This window comes from Thamnophis elegans, chromosome 1, assembly GCF_009769535.1.
Source record: "Thamnophis elegans isolate rThaEle1 chromosome 1, rThaEle1.pri, whole genome shotgun sequence".
NCBI classification, from domain to species: domain Eukaryota; kingdom Metazoa; phylum Chordata; class Lepidosauria; order Squamata; family Colubridae; genus Thamnophis; species Thamnophis elegans.
This window is the reverse complement of record NC_045541.1, coordinates 4,298,550-4,315,990: the sequence shown is the minus strand read 5'-3', so window position 1 is coordinate 4,315,990 and position 17,441 is coordinate 4,298,550. Positions and strand designations below refer to the sequence as shown.

Below are 17,441 nucleotides of genomic sequence, written 5' to 3'. Positions count from 1 at the left end.
ATGGCACACAGGGTAATTAAATAAATATATACACCCGTGATGAAGAACCTATGACACGCGTGCCACCTGTGGCACGTGGAGCCATTTGTCAGGGCACGCGTGGCGTTGCCCTGTCAGTTGGTCAGGGCCCATGCGCACGCTGCCCAGCTGATTTTGGTCTTCTTTTGAGGCCATTTTTCGCCCTCCGGAGGCTTCCTTGAAGCCTCCGGAGCACGAAAAACCGTCCCTACGGGCAAACAGGAACATCAGGAACATACTTTGGGTTTGCTCGTAGGGCCAGTTTGAGCCCTCCAGACCCTTCAGGTGGCTTCCCTGAAGGCTCCGGAGGGCAAAAAAATGATCATACGAACAAACCGGAAGTCGGTTCCCTGAAGGCTCCGGAGGGCTAAAACCGGCCTTATGAGCAAACCAGAAGTCGGTTCCTGAACTTCCGGTTTGCCCATAGGGCCAGTTTTTCACACTCCAAGGCTTCAGGGAACCTCCTGAAGCCTCCTGAGAACTGTTTTCACTCTCCCCAGGCTCCTATAAAGCCTCTGGAGCCTGGGGAGGGCGAAAAAAGCACGTAAAAATGGGGTGGGGCGCTGGTCATGCGCACATGCACGCTGGGGTCATGCGCATAGCATTATGGGTGTGGCACGCCCGTGCACAATCCCCTGTGCTCCCCCCGCTTTTGGCATGCGAGCCAAAAAAGGTTCTCCATCATTGATATGTACCCTGTTTCCCTGAAAATAAGACCACCCCAGATAATAAGGCCAATCTTTTGAGCGCATGTGCTAAAATAAGCCCTCCCTGAAAATATTGCAGCACAGCCACAGCCATGAGGTGACCACATTCGCTGTCTTCTGCACCTCAAAAATAATAAGATCTCCCTGAAAATAAGGCCAAGTGCTTATTTCGGGGGTCAAAAGAAAATAAGGCCCTGTCTTATTACACACACACACACACAAACACACAAGTTTCATACCAAAGTAGATTTAAAAAAAACCTTTTACATAACTAGTCATGTGTGTTGCAGGGGAAAATATAATGCAAAGACTTCCAAATGTATCAAAGAACAGTATTGTTGTTTTTCTCACACATATCATAGATCAAGAGCCGAGGTGGCGCAGTGGTTAGGGTGCAGTACTGCAGGCCACTTCAGCTGACTGTGATCTGCAGTTCAGCGGTTCAAATCTCACCGGCTCAAGGTCGACTCAGCCTTCCATCCTTTCGAGGTGGGTGAAATGAGGACCCAGACTGTGGGGGCAAGTTGCTGACTCAATTTGCTAAAAAATTTGTAAACCGCTTAGAGAGGGCTGAAAGCCCTATTAAGCGGTATAGAAGTCTAATTAATAAATAAATAAATAAATCATCTATGCAACTATATCACTGGGAAATACAAGCTGCTTGCAAATTCTTTCAAATGGATCGAATCAGGAGACAATAAAATACAGAGATGTCTGAACTGTTCGCTAAAGGACTGCAAATGTTAAGATTAGCGCAGGCAAGTAGTAGATTTAAAACCTTGTAACTCTCCATTTACGTAGATTAGTCTTTCACACATGTTTAGTTAAACCAAATTGTATACAATAGAAAATGCAGTCAAATCATAGGATTCCCCACCTCCTAAACAGCCAAGTGAATAAATAATAAGCATCATGTTATCGTTTTCTCCAAGCTTCAGTATACTTTCACGGAATTTCTCCTTGTCACAACAGAAGTAACAATCACAATCTGTATCTTGATGTATCCTTAGAAGAGGAAACCAAGAGGCTCACGTTTTAAATGCAAAGACCATGAATCTTTGGTTAGCAAGCGTTAGATGGAAAAAAAAAAGATTTTCAAAGAACACTAAAAACCAGCACAGGCCTTGTGAAGTCTCCAGATGATACGAGGCTGTCTTGGGTCAGCTGATATCCTGTGGAGAAGACAGGAGGGGAGCTGTCCCTGTAAGGCATTACTCCTTGTCGGATGACCACAGTGATCTTGACAGGCTTTAAGCCTTGTCATTAATTTTCCATAAAGAACTATTTCCGCAAGCCCCCTTTTGGGCGAGGCCCGATGCTTTGAGAAACATGCAATTATTCTCGGATCCCACCCCCTGCAGTCTTCGCACCTGTGTCAGTTCAAGATACCAGCTGGTCAAGGCCTGCCTTCTGTCTCAGAAATAGAAAGGCACCTCATCAAACTCACCTCCCCTTAGAAGGGAAAGGGGAGGGGAAGGTGGCCCCAATCATGGAAAAAGTATAAGTAAGCTAGCTAGCTTCCAACAGAGAGACGCTTCCTTCCCTGCACCCCCCAATCCCCTGCCAGCCCAATCCCAAGATAGCAAGATTGCAATCTGAACAACAGGGGTGATGATGTCTAGCTTGAACAAACCACAACTTGCTCCCATTAGCCTCTTGGCTACTGGCAGGATACAAAGAATGCTACATTTAAAAAAAAAAGAAATAATAAGTTAAAAGTGTATTATTACGTTCAAATACGAGACAACAGAATGCTAATTAAAAGGAAAGAAAATATCAATGTCTTTTTTAATCTTATGATTTCAAAGTCCAAATTACAATATTTTTCAGGTTACTAACAAAAAAGTATTACTGGGTAATAAAACACTCTTGGACATCCTTAGCATACAAGAATATATTGTAAGTAGGAAGCTGAATAAATGTTTAAATGTATGTTTAAAATTGTATTTGTATCTGTATGTTTTACGCTTATTGCTATGTATCATTTGTCTTTTCTTATGTTGTTGTTGTTTTTCTTTCTGTTTTTAAAGGTAATAATGTTTAATAAAAACTATTTAAAAAAAAACACTCTTGGACATCCTTAGCATATATTGTAAGTAGGAAGCTGAGTAAATCTATCAAGTTCTTAAAAGTCATGTTAGTAACAGAAAAAATATGCAATGTAATGCACAATAGCCAAATAGGGTATGCAATATAAAGGTGATTATGTTTTTTTTTTCCTGCACAACGCTCTGAATTTTATATTTCCCAATCCTGACAGAGAGGAATCCACACAAAATATCTGTAATGCAGAATAATTATCAAGGAGACATGCACTGAGATAGCTTAAAATGGCCATCTTTAGGGTAATGAAGCAGGATTCTTTTCAAACTGATAATAACCAAAGTCTGTGAAAAAATTACTTGTGAAGTCCATAGAAAATAGTGGGACCTTGTGTGGATTACCCATTCTAGTCAATTGGGATATAAAACAATTCTGAATTAGTTGAATCCAGCTGTCTTCCATATTACTAAGCTGACTGGCACATTCAGACTCTAGGTCAGTGTTTCTCAAGGTTGGCAACTTGAAGATGTCTGGACTTCAACTCCCAGAATTCCCCAGCCAGCGAATGCTGGCTGGGGAATTCTGGGAGTTGAAATCCAGACATCTTCAAGTTGCCAACCTTGAGAAACACTGCTCTAGGTAGTTACAATGAGAACATCTAAAGAAAACCAAACTGAAATGTAGAAAAGTGGAAGGATATGTGTGTGAGGGACTTTCACATTTCTAAAGTCACCCAATTTCCCAATAATTCTGGGGAAAAAAATATAAATTGAAAATCGAAGAAACAAAACAAGCAGAAAAAATGGCCATCCCATTGAACAGACATAAGAAGGCCTCATAAAGACTTCCCACACTAAGGGAAGAAACGAGTCTTTAAGATTTATTTAAAAGAGAACAGAGTTGGGGCTATCCAAATCTTAACAATATAGTTTTAGAGGACAGGTGCCACAACTGAAAAACTCTACTTTTGGGGTCCCATCAGATGAAACTGTTTAAGTGGTGAGACTCAGCACAACCTCTCTCTCAGCTTTAGGTTTATTAGATTTATATGCTGCCCTTCTCCCAAGGACTCAGGGCGGCATACAACATTAAAAGAAACACATATTACAAAAGTTTAAAAAAAAATTAGATAGAATATCCCAAACCCAATTAAAATTGACAATGACAATTTTTTTTAATTCGAATTAAAATTAACAGTGATCAATAATTTGTTTTGTTTTGTTCAGGCCAGGCCGGCTTGCTGGAAAAGCCAACATTTTAGGACGCGTCGGAAGGACCGGAGGTCGGGGATTATACGAAGCTCCGGGGGCAGCTCATTCCAGAGGGAAGGTGCTCCCACAGAGAAGGCTCTCCCCCTGGGGGTCGCTAGCCAACACTATTTGTATTGTATTGTATTGTATTGTATTGTATTTGGTTTATTTGTATGCCGCCATTCTCCAGGAGGGACTCAGGGCGGCGAACAACTCAAAGGGGGGGAAAGGGAACATAGAACACAATACAAGTAGTTAAAATAGCCAAGAATCACACAGCCACACAGGTCGAGAGGGGAGGGGAACTCATCAACCCCAGGCCTGCTGGCACAGCCAGGTTTTGACGGCTTTCCGGAAGGCCTGGAGAGAGGTGAGGGTCCGGATCTCCGCGGGGAGTTCGTTCCAGAGGGCCGGAGCTGCTACAGAGAAGGCCCTCCCCCGGGTAGTAGCCAGATGGCATTGGCTGGTGGACAGAACCCGGAGGAGGCCGACCCTTTGAGATCTAACGGGTCTTTGGGAGGTAATTGGCAGCAGGCGGTCTCTCAAGTACTGTCTGGCCGACAGCACCCTGAGGAGGCCAACTCTGTGGGATCGCACTGGACGATGGGAGGCTACTGGTGGGAGTAGGTGGTCTCGCAGGTACCCTGGGCCTAAGCCATGGAGCGCTTTAAAGGTCATAATTAGTACCTTGAGTACTTTCTCAGAACTTAGGGAGGAAACTAATGAAGATCGGTTGTTCTTCAGATAACAAGGCCCCTAACCAGCCTTTTGAATTGTACCTGGAAACCTACTGGTAAATGGGCTGTTTACAAAGCAGAAATATTTTGCAGACATACCACAGCATGCCCATAACTTCTTGTGCCCCCGAATTCTGGATCAGCTGACATTTCTGGTCTTCAAGGGCATCCCCAAATACAGCACACAATAGTCCACATGCGGACTTTTTATGTTAAATCAGTGCGGCGAACTATGATACAACTTTTATAAAGTATCATCTAACCTTTTTTTTAATACAGAAGAGTTCCAATGTGCCTATTCGAAATCTCAGCTACTGAATAAGAAATGTTGCTCCGTTTACCACAGCTGATAGATTTAGTTGCTCGATTTAGATCCCTTCAGATGGTAATAGCCTACGTTTTCTAACATACTTCACCAGGCCATTGGGAGTGGCAATTTAACAATATCCGAGGTGTAATCCCTAAATTATTCTTGTACTAAATTATGGTTGCAGTGTGATGGAAAATTGCCTCTGTGTCCATACAGAAATTAAAATGTTAATTGTTACACTAGTTCATTCAAAGTGAACTGGTAGTTTTTAGCTGTTACTTTTGCCGTATGATCTCTACTGTCTTCAATCTTATCTTTATTTGGTTTATAGCAGCATCAAACATCATTAATATGCTTCTGTTTTTTGAGAATTGGTTTTATGCAGACAGGTATTCAGTTTAGTGGTTCAGTGCTTTAGAACCAACCTTATTAAATCAAAGTTGACTCTTAAAGAGTGGGGGGAGAGAAGTTCATACTAAATGCTATTGTATTCTCACAACAAAGGCACACAGCACAGCAGGAAACAGACACACACACACAAACCTAAGGAGAAGCAAAAGAAGAGCTGTTATTAATATGAAAGCCAGTGCTGAACAAAAGATCCCTCAAGATAAATAATGCAGCACAGCTGCTACAGCATAAAGAGAAATTGATAAATGTTATTCATTGCCAGTCACTATTTGAAGACAGGGAGAAGATTGTCCAATAAACAGAAACTATAATTGGGCTTCTTAATTTCCTAGTCTAAAAAAAAGGTTCTTAGCTCTTCTGGAGTATATTATAAATCTATCCAATTCATCAGGGATGCAGTGTTGGAAGGATAATCTATTCCCACCCTTTGCTGATGTAGTAAGCCTACTCTTACTGTATTCAGTAAGTAAGCTATACAACCTCTACTTAAAAACTGTTAATGAGAGAAAATCCACCACCTCCCAGAACATTGTATTCCTCTATTAAAAAAATGTGTACCATCAGAAAATTCTTGGTTCCAATTCTTTTTACTATAATTTGAATCTTTCAACTGAGATTTTTCTTCCGTTTAGATTTATAAAAAAAATCAATGCATTCTCCATGCAGAAGCTTTTCAAATATTTTAAAGTAGTGCTTATTTCATCTCTTAATCATCTCCTCCAAGTTCTTTCAAGAAAGCTCTTCTAAAGCTTTCTTGATTATATTAGAGCATCAGGCCTTCACATCTTTGTAACTCTCCCCTAGATGAATATGTTGTATTATGCTAGAACTAGACACAATACTCCAGCTGAGCAAATACCTACAGCTGAGCAGTGTAACAGCTTCTCAACACCATACTATTTGATGTAGCCTAGGATACTTTAATCTTTTTAGCTGCTGGATCAGCCATTAATTCATATTTAGTTGTTAAAACCTTTGGGTCAGATTTGTATACACTGCTGTCAAGTCATCTTGTATTTCCACATTGATTTTTCCCAGATCAATGTAGACCTGAATTAACTCTGTGAAATTTGTTTTGCAAATTTTGCCCAATTCTCAGCATCAAGATAATCTTGAATCTCACTTTTTCCCTCCAAAGGTAATCTTCTTTTCAGTTTGGGTCACCAGGATATTTAATGACAGTTCTCTCTATCCCTACAATACTAAACCCAGGGCAGAGCCCCTGTTCCACTCAGAATGCTAGAATTTACCTTTTAGCATTCTTTCAGTAACTACTAACCACTTTAACACAGTTTACTAGTATGCGAGTGAGAACATTTTAGTGAAAGTCATGTTAAAGAGTAGAGTAGAATGGAGTGGAGTAGGGTAGGGTAGGAATAGTTCTTTATTGGACAAGTGTGTAGTATTCAAAGTATTGAATTAGTATTAGTATTCAAAGATAGCAGATATTTAAGATTAAGATTTAGTTTATTTGTATGCCGCCCTTCTCCGGGAGAGACTCAGGGCGGTGAACAACTCAAGGGGAAAAGGGGATACAAACACAATACGTAATTAAAATACACAAGAGTCATACAGCCATACAAGTCGAGAGGGGAGGGGAACTCATCAACCCCAGGCCTGCCGGCACAGCCAGGTTTTGACAGCTTTCCAGAAGGCCTGGAGAGAGGTGAGGGTCCGAATCTCCGCGGGGAGTTCATTCCAAAGGGCCGGAGCTGCAACAGAGAAGGCCCTCCCCCGGGTGGTAGCCAGATGACATTGGCTGGTAGACGGAACCCGGAGGAGGCCGACCCTGTGTGATCTAACGGGTCTATGGGAGGTAATTGGCAGCAGGCGGCCTCTCAAGTACCCAGGTCCAATACCATGAAGGGCTTTATAAGTTACGACTAGCACTTTGAAGCGTATCCGGAGACCGATCGGTAGCCAGTGCAGCTCGCGGAGGATTGTAAACAAGATCGTTTACATTTTCTTTTTTCTTAAGAAACCCAACCCATGGTCGCTCTTTGTAATTATTATCTGACCCTGACTGGCATTGAACTGTAGAGGCTGGAGCCATTAAAAGATGGTACCTGATGGATCAAAGCCTGAAGCCTAATATATCATATAATGTGTTAAAAGTACAGGTAGTCCTCATCTGGTGACTGCCTCGTACAGCAACTGTTTGCATTTAGAGTAGTGATGGAAAAATTACTTTGTGAACAATCCTTGCATTAATGCCCTTTGCTGGTCTGTACAGCTGAAGTCAAACTGTAGGTACAGTCATGGTTTCACTTATCAAGTTGCCAGTCCTAACTGTGGTCACTAAATGGGGTACCTGAAAAGAGAATAGAATGATGATGTCCAATTAAGGGAAGAATCTTTCTGAGATGGTTCTTAAGATAAAGCTCCAGCTTCAGGATGGAGGAAAAGCTGATGACAGAACTACTAACGTTGAACAGAATATAATCAGATTTTACAACATCTACAGAAATTAATCATATCTATTAAGATTATCCATTGCATTTACAGTAAACATTAAATGCAACATCAGAAAAACGAAGCAACAGAAATCAGTACTAAAAAAGAAAGAGTACAAATTCATCTCTCATTTCCTCCATGAGTGACTAGATCTACAAGCGGGAAGAAGTAAATGGCATTGGGCATCTTTCTCTTAAGTAGCCATATGTTCTTCCTCAACACATGTTCAACGTTTACCAGCGTGACTGAGAAACAGATGCGGAAAATTGGAAAAAAAACCCGAAGGCTTATTGCTCTCGTATCCAGCATGAGGGTACAGACCTTAAGCACCTTGGACAGCTACAATTTTATATTCTTAATTTTGTATTGTGTCCTTACCTTTGGGGAAACCCACAGGTGTCATGGTATGCTTAAAGATGTTAAGATGGAGAGAATAAATAGATTGCAGATATCTAACTACTGCAGATAGATTTAAAAACTGTTGATGACCTGGAATTCTCAGCTTGCCAAACATTTTATGTATCTCAAGGCTGTCCCCACACCCTCAATTCTGCAACCTTGAAAATTCCACCTAAAAAGTTATGGAAATTACATTGTTTCTAAAGGATTTGTGGAGTATGGTTATATACCTAAAAAATCTATAAGAGCAGAGAATGGAGGATTAACCATTTTCTTTTTTTTAATATACAAAAGCGCACACGGGACAAAAATTGTCCCAGAAAATAAACAAAATCCTTGGATTTTCTAAATTTTAAAAAGTTCATTGCAAATGTAACATGTTGGAATGAACCATTATAAAGTTGATCCAAATATATTTCTCTTTCTAAAACCAAAATGGAAATCAAAATTCCTTCAATAAATCTAAGGCAGTGTTTCTCAACCTTGGCAACTTGAAGATGTCCGGACTTCAACTCCCAGAATTCCCCTGCTGGCTGGGGAATTCTGGGAGTTGAAGTCCGGACATCTTCAAGTTACCAAGGTTGAGAAACACTGGTCTAAGGCTTTCTGATTTGAGGATTATGTTGTTGATTATTGTCTACATCATCAAAAAAGTGATATCTAGTTATTTGAGGGGGGGGGGGTTAAACCAACCAGCCAACCAATCCCCCCATAAAAGCAGTTTTCTGTAATTATGTGGCTTTGTTCTACCATAACCACCCAAATGGCTTTTGAGGCAATAAAATATTCAGCAACCTTCCTTCTCTTTATTTAAACACCATTACCATAATGTAGAAACCCAAATATGGAGACAAGCAACAGACAAAATACATCAACAAGCATTCTCAACAGCTCTCTTACACATTTACTACTACTCTCATTTTTCTGCTTTACATTTCGGAGTCTAATAGTCCATTTAAGGCAATAGCTTTTGTCAATTAATAACGGCAGAAACATTTGTTCTTATGAGAAATACTACAGAACACATTATGCAGATAGAATATATGGAACAATAGAAAAAGAAAGGAAGGGAAGAAGGAAGGAAAGGAGGGGAGGAAGGAAGTAGAGAATGGAGGGACGAAGGAATGGAAAGGAGTGGAGGGTAGAAGAGAGAGGAAGAGAAGGAGAGATAGTAGGAGAGGAAGAAGAAGGGTGGAGGAGAGGTAAGGGAAGAAGAAAGAGGTAAGGAGAGGGGTGGAAGGGAGAGAAAAAGAAGAAGAGGGAGGAAGAGAAAGAAAGAGAAGGAGAGAAGGTAGGAAGGAGAAGAAAAAGGGTAGGAGTAGGGAAGAGGTAAGGGAAGGAAGAAGGGGACGGAGATGAGGAAGGAAGGGAGGGAGAAAAGAAAAGAAAGAGAAAACAAGGTGGTGTCATAGCAGGTGCGAAGGATGGTAAACAAAGCATTCCAAACTATACCTTATAACCTTTTAAATGGAATAACAATAGTATAAGAATGGCAAAGCAAAAGAATAAGAAAGAAAATATAAAGCATAATATAGGTAAATAATATTTGGTCATAAGTAGCTAAGTATAAATAAATAAAGAATTGTACATAAAAATGGATAACGAACAAGGAGATTATGAACGCAAGACAGAAATGTATAGGAGGGAAAACACTAACTGCAAAGAAACCGATTCAGAACTGCGATATGATATATGATGGAACTTCTTGTTCCTATGTTGTTTTTAAGTTATGTGTTTGTTTCTGTTGATGTGCTTATGTGTTTAAAATAAAAATTTATTCAAACAAAAAAAAAGAATATATGGAATCTCTTATCTGCAAATTCTCAGATCATCTGCATAGTAATACGACAAAAACCTGCTTTAATTTCTAATGAATTGTATACAGCTGATGTTGCATGTGATCCACATCCCCAGGCTTATTTATCCAACCCATGGTAACTATTACTACTCCTTACCACAGCAACCTTGTAGCTGGTACCCATACTTAACTTTTTTGGTGAATGAAAGCTACAACTAGTGGATGAAGCCAAGGCATTCAAATGGGTATGGTAGAGATTTCCAAAGCTTTTTCTCCTTTGATTTTAGGAGAAGCTGAAGATTTTTTTTTTTTAATTCCAAGCAATCTCACTTTGGAGCTTACACTCAAGTGAATTTTGGTTACTGAATGTGATGGGAATGTTTAGTTCCAGCTAGCAATCTACTGTAGCAACTACACTCTAAATTAATTGCATTCCAAGCTATTGATTAGGTACTATTTTATTTTGTAAAAAAATTAGAAGGATTCAGATGTCATTTATAACTTCACTTTCAACTAACTTCCATCTATGATTTATATTCTAAATCACGGATCTCCAAACTTGGCAACTCCAAGCATGGCTGGCTGAGGAATCCTGGAAGTTTTAAAGTTGCCAGAGAGTTCTAAATTAATTAAATATTGGAGCAAATATGTTATCTCACAGTGGCCCTTAATGTGGCCATAAATGGGGTGAAATGCGCTGAAGTCTGCCACTGACTTGCTTTGTGAGCACATATGCACCACAGGAGCTAAGAAGCTTCTTGAAATAGAACAGGGGGGGGGAGGTAATAGCTGTGCGATTTAGATTCTCTAGAAAGCAGGATTTCCTACTTTCTAGTGAATATAAATCATGCAGCACAGCTGACTGTCGCACAGCTGATCATCAGAACTATTTCTTTTTCACTATTTTTTTACTACCGGTTCAGGCGAACCAATAGCAATAGCAATAGCAATAGCAATAGCAGTAGACTTATATACCGCTTCATAGGGCTTTCAGCCCTCTCTAAGCAGTTTACAGAGAGTCAGCATATTGCCCCCAACAATCTGGGTCCTCATTTTACCCACCTCGGAAGGATGGAAGGCTGAGTCAACCCTGAGCCGGTGAGATTTGAACCGCTGAACTGCTGATCTAGCTGTAGCCTGCAGTGCTGCATTTAACCACTGCGCCACCTTGGCTCTAACCAGCCCAAACAGATAGCATTTCACCCCTCTGTATATAAATTGTATATAACATACAAAGGCATAGTTCCCTCGCATATTAATTGCTCAATATGCTGCAGTTGCTAAATATTTTTTTCCCTTAATGCTTTTATATAGGTGCTTCTGAAATATTTAGTCCAAAGCAAAATAAAATAAAAAAAATCAGTAACCAGGGGATTTTATGAAGAAGCCTCAAGAATATTACAGAATAGTTAGGAGCTTTGATTTTTAAACAATTATTTGATTGCATGGATTTTGGGGGAGTTGGGGTGAAAAATGACATGAATTAATATACATATACATAAGTGGTGGGTTTCAAAAAATTTTAGAACCTCTTCTGTAGGTGTGGCCTGTTTTGTGGGAGTGGCTTGCTGGCCATGTGACCAGGTGGGAGTGGCTTGCATAAGTGGTGGGTTTCAAAAATTTGTAGAACCTCTTCTGTAGCTGTGGCCTGTTTTGTGGGAGTGGCTTGCCGGCCATGTGACCAGGTGGGAGTGGATTGCTGGCCATGTGACTATGTGGGTGTGGCCAACTTGTAAAATGTGGTGAAACTCACTTAACAACGCTCTTGCTTAGCAATCAAAATGTTGGCTCAGGAACTCTGGCATTTGAAGCCCGCAAGTCTTAAAGCTGTCAAGTTACAAGACCCTTGCACCCCTAACCCTTTAGAAAAAAAAAAACCCAGGGGTGTTCAAACTTGACAGCTTTAAGACTTGTGGACTTCAACTCCCAGAATTCCTCCTCTCGCTCTTCATCTTGATGATGTGCAGACAAGCGGGGGGAAGGAGGGAGCTGGAACCGGTTCTAAACGGCACTGTAGATTTGTGGAACCTCTTCTATAGAAGGGATTAGAACTGGCAGGAACCCACCCCTGATATACATATACATATATACATACATACATTAATTCATGTCATTTTGCACCCCAACTCCCCCCAAAATCCATGCAATCAAATAATTGTTTAAAAATCAAAGCTTCTAACTGGAACCACCAGTTTAAGAATCCTTTCAGACACTATTAATCCAACCTCCCACATCATCAATGTTTTCATTATCATTAGAAAAACATGTTAAATGTTAAGGTACTGGTAAAGATAAACCCCAGATGAAAGCAAGATTCCTCTTGTGCCATCAGATATGGGTACCTCTGAGATAGCAACCCCCCAAAGTACATGCGCCTCACAGAGAAAATGTTGTACCGCTAGTTAGTGGGAATTAGATTCTAGGAATGTGAGCAGCAATCAATAGAAACACAGAAAGGGCATCAGCTTCCATAGTGACCCCCAGACTCCATTTATTAAAGCAGTGTTTCTCAACCTTGGCAACTTGAAGATGTCCGGACTTCAACTCCCAGAATTCCCCAGCCAGCGAATGCATTCGCTGGCTGGGGAATTCTGGGAGTTGAAGTCCGGACATCTTCAAGTTGCCAAGGTTGAGAAACACTGTTTTAAAGCATTCTTTACATCAAGAGATAAAATAAATGGAAAATTAGCAAAACAAAGGAATATCTTTTAGCAATACTCTTATTTCAAGAATTTATCTGGATCCATGGAACTCAAGAGAATAGCCCAATGTTTCATTTGGTAGCTTAGCAACTTGTCCAAAAAAATCAAAAAAGGAAAACTGAAGGTGAAGAAAGTATATTTGGGGGGCAGGGACGACGACAAGATGGCATTGACAACTTGTGAAAATGGCTATTTTGTGACTAGCCTTGATCTCTATGTCAGCCAGAAGTCTTGGTCTAACCTTGCACTAAAATCAAAGGGGAAACTGTTGACAAATAAGATAACCAAAGAAAGAAATAGCATATATATTAAAGATTACTTCAGTGACCCCCCTACCAATTTCAGTATAGAGATTTAAAATGAAATCCTGTATTTACTTACCTACAATTTAGCGAGGCAAACTTTTAAGTTTATTACGTTTATGCGTATATTGCTTTTCGTTTCTCATTTTCAATGGTGTTATATAACTTGTTAATAGCCCACAGTCACTATGGCGATATAGGAAGACATATGAATTTAAATGAATAAATAGGATTGCGCAATGAAAACTACACTACTTTTTTTCCAAAAGAAAGGGGCTATTGGGTATTGGAAGGGTATAAATGCAATTGCCAGTAATATCTGTTGGATATAATTGTAAATATATAATTTAAGGCGTTTCGGTGGCAATACATTCAGCTGGGTCAATCCTAGAGAAAAATGTTGGTCCACGTGTCATTGTGGTATCTATCGTAGCAAGCATATTTTGATTAGAGAAAGCTCTTGTATCTTTCTCAGAAATCCCTCTGAGACATTATACAATGAATTAAGGAAAATAAAGATTAGATCTGTTATGGGAGATAATAGATAAAATGCAGTGTGCTAAAGCAGCGTGCTAAAGTAAAGGAAACACAATGCTTAATATTTTTCCCTAAAGTCTCACAGGTTGCGGGAGATAAACCTTTTTCCTCCACTCCCAAAAATGGTAATTTGTAGGGTTTATTAGAGAATTTCATAGTATCTTAAAAGCTTAATCCCTACTCCTGATGCTGCTGATTTCGTGGAAAGCACTAGAGAAATGTATGCATCTTTTGGTGCAATGCCAGAGTGTGGTTGGTATTTAGAAGCATCTTGTAGATTTTGAGTAGCCTTTATTAATAGACTATGACTTTATATTTAAAGAACAATTCTAATAGAATTTTCAAATATGGATTCTTTGACAAACTGCAAAGAAGCCTTCATCATTCAAACAGCATTGATTATGAAATGAATGCTGTGACATAAGTGGAAGGAAGGGTGTAATTATATATGCCCAGATAATTAGATGCAGCTTGTGGACTTGATAGTAAATTGAAGAAATTAGGAAAAATAATGAATTAGAATAAAATCCAGTCTGCATTTCTGTATTATGCCATTTCCCATAGTGAAATGGAAAATTCTTTTACCATTTATGCCACAATTTAATGCTGTATTTCAATATGAATATCTTTGACTTGAGTTTCTGAATTTTATATAATTATGTAAGCCTTAGAAGACTTCAATTACAATTACGTTAAAATATTTATACAATAGCTAAATCTATTTTAGTAACTTTTCCATAAACTAAAAATTATTATTAAATGAACTAAGTAAATTTATTTTCCTATATCTTTCAACAAATAAAATGTAGGTAAGCTAAATAATATTCACTATTATCATTTTTACTATTTGGCTGGTTGAAACAATCTCAACTTCCAGCAGAAATAGCATAGGTAAACTTCTGTAATTTTTCAGTTACTTCAATTATTTATCATACATTTCCTCGTGATGATGACAAAGAGGACGACTCACTAGAATATCTGGTGATATCAAAACTTGTCCAGCGTATATCAGACAAAATACCCAATTGTATTTTGTCTGATATACCTCACACAAACTTTGATATCACCAGGTATTCTAAAGAGTAACATTGCCCATCTTAGGCTGACAACTGTATGATTCCAAATTAAAATGAAGTGTGTCTTTGAGCATCCACCATTTTCCAGAGTTCATTATGCTAATTCTAATAATTATATTGCTATAATAATTAGTATTTCATCATAAAACAGTCTCCATCCCATCCAGTTCAAAGTTCAACTTTCATATTTGAAGCATAACGCTTCCTCTACTTAAAATAGATTTCAAAACTGCTAAAGGTCTTTCCTCTTCTTACAGGCTAGGCATCTCAGCAGCTGGAAATTTAACAGAAATGGATGCAGTTAAACTTATAAAAATAATTATTCGCAATTGTATTTCATATTATGCTTGGATATCCTTTTCTGATCATTAACCACTAGCTGATTTTACAGTTATTTATAATCCCTTTGGGCTCTCAACTGCTCCAGCTAGTTATTAAATGGGAGTGTGTTCTGACCCCCCCCCACCTTGTCCGTTCAGAAACGAAAGCCAAACAGAACGTTCAAAGGAATGTTTTTTATCAGTCCCGGCCCTTACTGGCTGCGAGCCCAAAATAAACACAGATAAATGCTCTGGCAAAAGTCCTCACTCATAAACTACAACAAAACAGGATTATATAAATCAAGTCACTTATCCAAGTGCTTTTCTCGATGGTTGCACACGAACGGAGAACGTCGACTAGAACAGAAACGGAACGTTGACTTCTGCAACCAGGGCGTGGCACCATCAGTCTTTTATACGCAGGTGGAGATCCTAACGAGCAACAGCTGCTCGTTATCATCTCCTGTGAGTCCTCAATTGTTCCTTAGGTCGGTCAGCCCTTCTCCTGCGTGCATCCCGGAACCACTCACAGGAGGTTTCTGTGTCAGCCTTTCTTGTCTCCTCCCCACTGATCCAAGGCTCAGTTGTTACACCTGGGGGCCAACTAGTCTCTCTGAGCCGTGCTCGGAGTCAGAACCCTGTCCAGGGCCCTCCGCCTCCTCCAGGCCTGACTCATAGGGCCCCTTGCTGTCAGAGTCTGATAGCAGCTCCAAAGGCTCCTGCCGAGCCACAACACAAATGTGTGTGTAACAGGGAATGGATATCATTATCATTATCATGAAGAGAGTCCTATGCTGTTCTTATACATTCTGCACTTGCTTAATTGGTTCCACCACAAAACCACGTTCCACTAAACCGTGCTCGACGAAACCGCGTAGCTGACGTCATCAACAGGGCGACAACAGCGTGAAGACAGAAGCACGCTGTAAACGCTAACCCTAAAATTAACCCCTAAACCTAACCCCCCTAAACCTAATCCTAAACCTAACCCTAAACCTAACCATTAACCTAACCCTAAACCTAACCCTTAACCTAACCCTAAACCTAACCCTAACCCTAACCCTAACCCTTAACCTAACCCTAAACCTAACCCTAAACCTAACCCTAAACCTAACCCTAAACCTAACCCTTAACCTAACCCTAAACCTAACCCTAACCCTAACCCTTAACCTAACCCTAAACCTAACCCTAAACCTAACCCTAAACCTAACCCTTACCTTAACTTGAATCGGCTTGCTTTCAAAGCGCTATTTAAAGTGCCCTTCTTTCTCCGCGCTCGCTGTTGTCGCCCTGTTGATGACGTCAGCAACGTGGTTTAATCGGGCGCGGCTTAGTCGAGTGCGGTTTTGTCGTGCCACGGCTTAGTTTATCTATTCTGGAGTACTGTTTGTCTGGCAGCTAAATTTGCATGAGTGGGCTAGACATTGACAGCATCTTCATCACTAACTGGTAGTTCATATGGATAGCCAAGTTAAAACACCAAACAAGGTCTACAAATAATTTATATGAGCTGTATCTAAGGAGGGACTAGGTCCCAATAATGTCTTGGCCTACACAATGCCAGATCATTGATAGTCCTTACTTTTACACTCCAGCATGAAAAAACTAAGATCATCATGTTCTTTTCATTGCCTTTATTAGCTTAACAAATAAAGTCTCTATTTTTGGCTCATTGATGCAATTCCTACTCTGCTTACACAGAAATTGCATGCATGGGGGTGGGTGGGTATGCGTGGGGGCAGTGTGGCGCCCCCCACATCCCGTTTTTGGTCCGAGGCTTCAGGGAGGCCTGCTAGGCCCAAAATGGGGCACACGCATGCATGGGGCGCGGGGGGGGGGGTTGTCACGCACACATTGCATTATGGGTGTGGGCACATGTATGAGCGCTGTTGCACGCACAACCACACGCACACTTTCGGCACGCAGCGACAAAAAGGTTAATCATCACTGATCTAGGAGCCCCACTAAACTCAGCCAGCCAGCCTTCTGGGTTATATATACAACTTTAGATACAGAATTCTGGACTTCCGTGGGAAGTATGGTGAATTAAAGGCAGCTCTGAGAAAGCAGAATGGAAATCCATGGCAAAGCAGTTAGCAATAGCAGTTAGACTTATATACCGCTTCATAGGGCTTTCAGGCCTCTCTAAGCAGTTTACAGAGTCAGCATATCAAGACCAAGGAATCAGTGAGTAGACTAGTTCCTTGGAATCTCTCTGGATAATAGCAATAGCAGTTCGACTTATATACCGCTTCATAGAGCTTTCATTCATTCATTCATTTGCCTTTGGAAACAGCCCTCTCTAAGCGGTTTACAGAGTCGGCATATCGCCCCCCCCCCCCAGTCTGGGTCCTCATTTTACCCACCTCGGAAGGAT

The 17,441-nt window shown here is 40.3% G+C and overlaps 1 protein-coding gene across 1 annotated transcript in view; it reads right to left on the bottom strand.

Moving 5' to 3' along the window:
• KLF7 (Kruppel like factor 7) overlaps nt 1-17,441 on the bottom strand; it is an 86,751-nt gene that overhangs the window by 43,213 nt on the left and 26,097 nt on the right. The window lies entirely within an intron of this gene.